Consider the following 8,328-nt stretch of genomic DNA (forward strand, 5'->3'; position numbering starts at 1 on the left):
ACTGCGAAAACAGCGATCGAAGTCTGGATGCAAAAAAATGTAAGAAAAAAATGATTTTACGCCCAAATTCCAAGAAACACAATTACTAGGCGACCGATAGGCCCACCCACGTCCCATGTTTTGTAGACTACCACCCCACCTGCCCCAAGCTCCCCCCCCCAATCTACTTCCTCCCTCTTCTCTATTCCATCTCCAACACCCTCCATCCCCCACCATCACTTTCTACTCCCTCCAACTATTGGAAAAGAGAGAGACAAAGAAAGAAAGAAAGAAGAAAAGAGAGAGTGAGAGAGAGAGAGAGAGAGAGAGAGAGAGAGAGAGAAGAGAGAGAGAGAGAGAGAGAGAGAGAGACGAGAGTGTGGGAAAGAGTGAGAAAAGAGAGAGAGAGGTGGAGAGAGAGAGAGAGAGAGAGACGAGGAGAGAGTGAGAGAGAGAGGAGGAGAGAGAGAGGAGAGAGAGAGAGAGAGAGAGAAGAGAGAAGATAAGACAGAAGAGAGAAGAGAGAAGAGAGAAGAGAGAAGATAGAAGAGAGAAGAAAGAAGAAAAAAGAGAAGAGAGAGAGGGAGAGGGAGAAGAGAGAAGAGAGAGAGGGAGAGGGAGAAGAGAGAGAGAGGGAGAAGAGAGAAGAGAGAGAAGAGAGAGAGAGAATGTGAGGGGGAGAAGAACTTCCACGGCGCCAATGACACGCTCTCAAAGGTGTAAAATCGCTTTAATTTTTTTCATCTCACAGGCTCATTGTGTTTCCATTCTCCTTCTTGAGGCTCCGTTTCTTCCCTTTAATTTTTCTTCTTCTTGATACTGAGCATTTTACGGGTACAATGACACACGTAATATTGTTAAAACACATGTTGGGTGGTGTTAAGACTGGCACGCGGTAGTAATGGTAGGCCTACGTAAAATCCCTCCCACATGGCTCTCGCAAGGCAGGCCAATCAGCTGTTCCCACCGGATCAGCTGATCAAGGCAACGTTCTATGGACCACGTGCGTTTGGGGACCAGATCACAGCTATTTATTCATTAGGTCTCTGCCACATGTTTAAGCGCTACAGTGAAGTGTGGATGTTATATGAAGAAAGAGAAGGAGAAAGAAGAGAAGAGAGAAGTAGAGAAAGAGCAGATGTGACGAATGGGAAGGAGATGATAGGAGAGGAGAGAAGGAGAAAAGAGGAGGCGGGAGGAAGGAGAAGTGACAAGAAAAAAGATAAAATGAAAAAAGAGAGGAGAGGAGAGGAGACGAGAAAAGAGAGGAAAGGGGAGAGGAGAGATGATGAGATAAATAAGAGGAAAAGAGAAAAGGAAAGAAGAGGAGAAAGGATAGAAGGGAAAAGTAAGAAAAAAATTGAAGTAAAGAAAATTAAGAAACGAGAAGAGAAGAGGAGAGAAGGAAAAAACGAGAAAGGCACAAACAGAAACTCAAGAGAGAGAGAGAGAGAGAGAGAGAGAGAGAGAGAGGAGCGAGATGAGAGAGAGAGAGAGATGAAGGGGAGACGAGATGGAGAGAGAGAGAGAGAGAGAGAGGAACCGAGAACACGGCCCCGAAGACTGCCCGAGAGAATTGGCACAGCACGCCCGATGCTTTTAACCCCACGTCCATGCCCGCTCAGTCGCTGGCCATCGCTGAATCGACTTCTCCTGTTTGACGTACCCTTTCGACCCCCACCCCCCGCCCCCCGCCGTGGCATTTGTTTCAGCGCTGGGGATTTCGTTATCTTAATCTCGTTCCCTTTCGCTTTATCTTTCGTTCGTTTGTTCTATCTCTATTTTCTTTGTCTGTTTTTCTTCTTCTTCTTCCATTTTCACTTAATTTTTGTTCTCTTCCTTATTCCCTTATCTTCTAGCGATAACTCCCCCTCTCCTCTCTTTCCCTTTCTTTCTCCCTCCAATCCCACTCTCTCTCTTTCTCTCCATCTCTCCCTAAATTTCTAACTCCCTCTCCTTCTCCCCTTTTCCCTCCCTATCCTTCTCTCCCTAACTCCCTATCCTTCTCTCTATTCCCCCCCCCTCTCTCTCTCTATCCTTATTCCTATCCTTCTCTCCCCATCCTTCTCCCTCTCCCCCTCTCCCCTCCTTCGTAACGGGGTCCCCACAGGAATCCGTACTTCTCTCCCCCGTTATGCCGACTCATGTTAAAAACCTGTTATGTTTCGACTTTTCTTTTGCGCTCGTATCCCCCCACCCCCCCGTCCCCGTGCCTTTTGGCGCTGCGGCAAAGGCTAATTCCGCTCAATGTGGAAGTTATGTGACTTTGAGATTATTCGTCATTAGTGTCATCATTAAGACTTTTTAAAGAGTGTAATTACTAGGAGAACACTGGCCTGTGAGATCAAAACGATGACGGAAAAAAACTTGTTACAATGATGATTGATGATGATGAAGATAAAGACGACGACGATGATGATGATGATGATGATGATGATGATGATGATGATGATGATGATGATGATGATGATGATGATGATGATGATAACTATAATAATAATACAAATAATAATAACGATTATAACAATAATAATAATTATAAGAACAATAACAATAACAATAACAGTAATCTTAAAAAATACAACAACAGTAACAACTACACAGCCCTTCACAACAGACAACTCCTCTCCCTTTCTATTTCTCCCTCTTCCTCAACAACAACAACAACAACAACAGCAACTACACGACTACAACCCACTCCTAACAACAAACAACATCAGGATGCCCCAATTCTAGAAAGCCTCACCCAGCTAAAGAGAAGGCAGATGGGCGGATGGGCGGATGGGCGGATGGGCGCGTGACTGCCTCGCTCTATCTCAGGGCGGATGGGCGGATGGGTGCGTGGGCGGGTGGGCGCGTGGGTGGGTGGGCGCGTGGGCGAATGGGCGGGTGGGCGGATGGGCGCGTGGGCGGATGGGCGCGTAGGTGGATGGGCGCGTAGGTGGATGGGCGCGTGGCAACCTCGCTTTATCCTAAGGGCGGATGGGCGGATGGGTGCGTGGGCGGATGGGCGCGTGGGCGCGTGAGCGGATGGGCGGATGGGCGCGTGGGCGCGTGAGCGGATGGGCGGATGGGCGCGTGGGCGGATGGGCGCGTGGGCGGATGGGCGCGTGGCAACCTCGCTTTATCCTAAGGGCGGATGGGCGCGTGGGCGGGCGGGCGGGTGGCACGTGCCCGAGCCTTTAACGCCACATCCTCTTTGGCATTTCCTCTTCCCCTTGACGAGAGAGAAGAGGAAATGACAAGTGAGAGGATTGCAAGTTCAAATGGGATGCATGACGCCGCGTTAAAGAAGAGGAAGAAGAGGAAGGAGACGAAGGAGAAGAAGGAGGAGGAGAAGAGGAAGGAGTGGAAAAAGAAGAGGAAGGAGAGGAGGAGCAGGAGAGGAAGAAGAGGAAGAAGAAGAGGAAGAGGGGGAAAAGGAGGAGGAGGGGGGGAGGAGGGGGAGGAGGAGGGGGAAGAGGAAGAGGAAGAGGAAGAGGAGAAGAAGGAGAAGAAGAAGAAGAGTAAGAAGAGGTGGAGGAAGAAGAAAAAGAAAAGAAAAAATGGTCTCTCGAAACCAGCTACTTGTCTGCATGTAATAATATCATCAATAATAATAAGAAGAAGAATTATAATAATTATAATAATAAAAATAATAACAATAATAATAATAACAATAACAACAATAATAATTATAATCATAATGATACTAACAACAATAATGATAATACTAATAACAATAACAAAACAACAACAACAACAACAACAATAATAATAATAACAATAATAATCATAACAACAACAATAATAATCTCACGACAGCATGATTTCGAATAGGGTGCATAAGACCCTCCTTTTAAATATATCCGAGCTTACCACACACAAACACACACACAAACAATAAACATTCATCCTACACGCTATTACAGTGTTTAGGCTTAAGCTCTGGGACCTTTTAAAGCATACACGTTTATAACACTAGTCTATCAAATCTATCTTCATGTTTTAGGCCCGTATCCTCCGCTAATATTATATAAGCTTTATAGTCTCTCCTGACCAAGTTGATTTTTTTTTTATTTTTTTTTTAATGTTCTTCTGTTGCCTTTATTTATTTCATTGGAGAGAGAGATATGGGATAGAGGAAAGAGAAGAGAGAAAGATGGGAGAGAAAGATAGAAGAAGGAGAGGAGAAGAGAGAGAGAGATAGAGAGAAAGAGATAGATGAAGAGAGAATGGAGAGAGAGAGGAACTGAGAGATGAGAGAGAGAGAGAGAGAGAGAGAGATGAGAGAGAGAAAGAGATGAGGAGAGAGAGAGACAAAGAGAGAGAGAGAGACAAAGAAAGAGAGAGACAAGAGAGAGAGAGAGAGACAAAAGAGAGAGAGAGAGACAAAGAGAGAGAGAGAGACAAAGAGAGAGAGAGACAAAGAGAGAGAGAGACAAAGAGAGAAAGAGAGAGAGAGAGAGAGAGAGAGAGAGAGAAACAAAGAGAGAGAGACACACACACAAAGAGCGAGAGAGAGACAAAGAGAGAGAGAGACACACACAAAGAGCAAGAGAGAGAGACACACACAAAGAGCGAGAGAGACACACACACACAAAGAGCGAGAGAGAAACACACACAAAGAGCGAGAGAGAGACACACACACAAAGAGCGAGAGAGAGACACACACACAAAGAGCGAGAGAGAGACACACACACAAAGAGCGAGAGAGAGACAAAGAGAGAGAGACATAGAAAGAGAAAGAGAAAGAGAAAGAAAGATATACCAATGCCTTAAAATCTGGCCGTCACTCGGCACACGCAAGCGGGCATACGAAAAGACCATTAATACTATCTCGAGGTATGAGAAGCCCCGTGGTCCTTCTTACGTTGATAATCACGGTCATTTCGCGTTGCTTTACGCTGTGTTAAATGTTAATGAACGACAAAGGAGAGATAAACATCCGCACAGCACACGAAATGGGCCTTACGTGAAGATTAATACCAAGAAAATCATTAAAGATAAATAAATAAATAAATAAATAATGATGCAAATGAGCGAAGAGATTTGCGTAATGATACACCTTTAATCATGGATAGGCCTACACCGTCATTCACTCTAAATAGGCCTATTTAATGCGCAGGTGAAATTCGACTGGGAAGAAATCCATTGTCGTCTCGCAACTTCAGAACAGCCTGCGTGAAAGCAATATGGTACGGAGGGGGTAGAGGGGGGGTGGGTAGGTGGGGTAAGGAGAGGGTGGGTAGGTGGGGTAAGGAGAGGGGGGGAGGAGGGAAGGAGGGAAAGAGGGAGGAGGAGGAGAAGAGGAAGAGGGGATGAGGGAGAGGAAGAGGGGAAGAGGGAAAGAGGGAGGAGAAGTGGGGGGTGGGGGAGTGGGAGAGGGGGATGGGATGAGGGAGAGGGAGAGGGGATGAGGGAGAGGAAGAGGGGAAAGGAGGAGGGGAGGGGAAGGGAAGAGAGAGAGTGGGAAGGAATGAGGGAGAGAGGGAGAGTGGGGGGGGGGGGAGAGGAGGAGAAGAGGGAGAAGTAAGGCTAAAGAAGGAGGGAGGAAAGGTCACGAAAGGTCATGCGTGCCCCGACGACTGACACGCCAAAGCACGCCGTTGACGTCGGTTGCTTCCTCCGCCGGATGTCTGAGAGGCGTAATGAGTGATGTCTCGTAATTATACATGCCTTTTGTCGATGTCTCTTTTTTATACATAATTCTTTCTCTGTGTCTGTTTATTTCGTCTCTTTCTTTTCTCTGTTTGTCCTCTTCTGTCCTTCTCTATCTCTCCCTCCCTCTGTCTGTCTGTCTGTCTGTCTGTCTGTCTGTCTGTCTGTCTGTCTGTCTGTCTGTCTGTCTGTCTGTCTGTGTGTCTGTCTGTCTCTCTCTCTCTCTTTCTCATAATCATTAGACCTAAGCCTTACTCCCATTGCTTGTTTCATCATTCAAAAGCACATCATAGGCCTAGCTACAATCACTTCCCACAGTGCTATTGAGACATTCACTTTCCTCTCTCTCTCTCTCTCTCTCTCTCTCTCTCTCTCTCTCTCTCTCTCTCTCTCTCTCTCTCTCTCTCTCTCTCTCTCTCTCTCTCTCTCTCTGGTTACTTGTGTAGGCCTACCTTTTTTCTCCCTCTCTCTTTTTTCTTTCTTTCTTTCTTTCTTTCTTTCTTTCTTTCTTTCTTTCTTTATTTATTTATTTCTCTCTCTCTCTTTCTTTCTTTCTCTCTCTCTAAACCCAGACCACAAATCTCCAATATCCTATCAAATGAGATAAATTATATCTCATTAAGTCCAACTTAGAATGGAAAACTAAAATTGCTCATACTATCATGTTCTTCAATGTATGGAACAACGAAGCTATTAATATTCCAGATACAGTAATTGCTGCTCTTTGGCACAGATCTCCTGTACATACTTATATTGATAAACTAATAGGGTCTAAATCTTTGGCTTTAAAAATGGAACTAAAAGCTCACTACTTGAAATATATAGATGGCATTCTACATCCCCCTCATGGTACGCCCCCACTTGCAATCTACTGTGATGCCTCCACTGATCCTCATGGAGCAACAGGGATTGGTATGCTAATTCCTGATATAGATCTTGAAGAAAGTGTGTGCATTTCCAACTGGACAAGCACAACTGATGCCGAGTCAGTAGCTATATATCATGCCATTAAGAAAAGTAGTGAGCAGCAGCGACACTTGGCTCTCCACAGGCTTACTGCATTTAATCCAGAAAACAGGGTAAATAGGAATATCCTTCACCAAATTTCCAAACTATCAGAACGGGGTACTCAAGTGTCACTATACTGGATACCCTCTCATATAGGAATATCACTATGTGACAGGGTTGATCAATTAGCCAGGTTAGCACTTTCCCATGGAGATCCATATTATGTAATACCGCTATATCTCAATCAAATGAAAAAACGAGTTATCAACTGTCTTAGAGATTATGAGGGTCAGGTATGGACCTCTGAAAAGATGAAAGAAGACGGAATGGAACTAGCTGGGACATCAAATTTAGACAAACCCTATAAAGTCTATCACGGACTGTCTCGGAGACAACAGGTTACATTAACTAGGCTACGTATAGGATATCAGTACACTATACAATATGTACAGGATGCAGTTTTGAATGCAAAACCTGTTTCATATCACCACTGCAAACTGTGCAAGGCACCCAAGTCGCATCATCTCACTCATTACTTACTCTGTTGCATAAAGACTGCATCCTATCGATCAAATAGTACTGTTCACAGATTATCAATTGTTGATTATATTAACTTTATTATAGACACTGGTCTTGTCTTTGACATGATTCGTGAAATAAACGGGTTTTTACCAGCCAGATGGGTTTTTATACGTGATAATAGCACAGCCTTCAGGCATGTTGTTAACATAGTTTGATGATGGCCTCTACAAAAAAAACACACCATTTTTTGGAAAGATGCTTTGGTATCTTCCCTGGCTTTTTGCGGGCATTACACTGTTTGTAATTTAAAAAGTTATTCAAATCAAATCAAATCTCTCTCTCTCTCTCTCTCTTCTCTCTCTCTCTTTCTCCTCTCTCTCTCTCTCTCTCTCCTCGTTCTGTCTCTGTCTCTGTCTCTGTCTGTCTTATCTCTCTTATCTCTCTCTATCTCTCTCTATCTCTCTCTATCTCTCTCTATCTCTCTCTATCTCTCTCTTTCTGTCTGTCTGTCTGTCTGTCTGTCTGTCTGTCTGTCTGTCTGTCTGTCTGTCTGTCTGTCTGTCTGTCTGTCTGTCTGTCTGTCTCTCTCTCTCTCCCTCCCCCTCTGGTTACCTGTGTAGGCCTACCATTTACGACATAGTTATATTCGTTAAGTAATAAATTAGCATACTGTGTACATGTTTTTTATAAGCTGACACTAGATATAGCTTTTTGAAGATCGAATCATTCATTTCACAGCTTCCTTTATTTCACTTGAAGTACATAACATATTTTTTAAGCACAAAACACACACAATCTCTCTCTCTCGTCTCCTCTCTCTCTCTATCTCCTCCTCCTCTTCTCTTCTCTCTCTTCTCTCTCTCTCTCTCTCTCACACACACACACACAAATAAACATTACACTCACACACAAACACACACTCTCTCTCACACACCACACTCACACAACACAGTCAATCGCGCACGCACACACTCGCACACACAGCACACACACACTCTCACACACTAGAATAATAATTATTATGAATAAACAATTAGTAAAAAGAAGATATATCGGAGATTGTCAACAAACTGAATTTCATCTTTCGGAAATACGCGAATGTTTACGGGTTTTTGGGGGGTCTGTTTTTCAAGTTGACTTTGATGACATGACGCCCTTTGTATGGCGGGTTTGGGCGTT

The sequence above is a fragment of the Penaeus chinensis genome, chromosome 31 (assembly GCF_019202785.1).
Source record: "Penaeus chinensis breed Huanghai No. 1 chromosome 31, ASM1920278v2, whole genome shotgun sequence".
In the NCBI taxonomy this organism is placed as follows: Eukaryota; Metazoa; Arthropoda; class Malacostraca; order Decapoda; family Penaeidae; genus Penaeus; species Penaeus chinensis.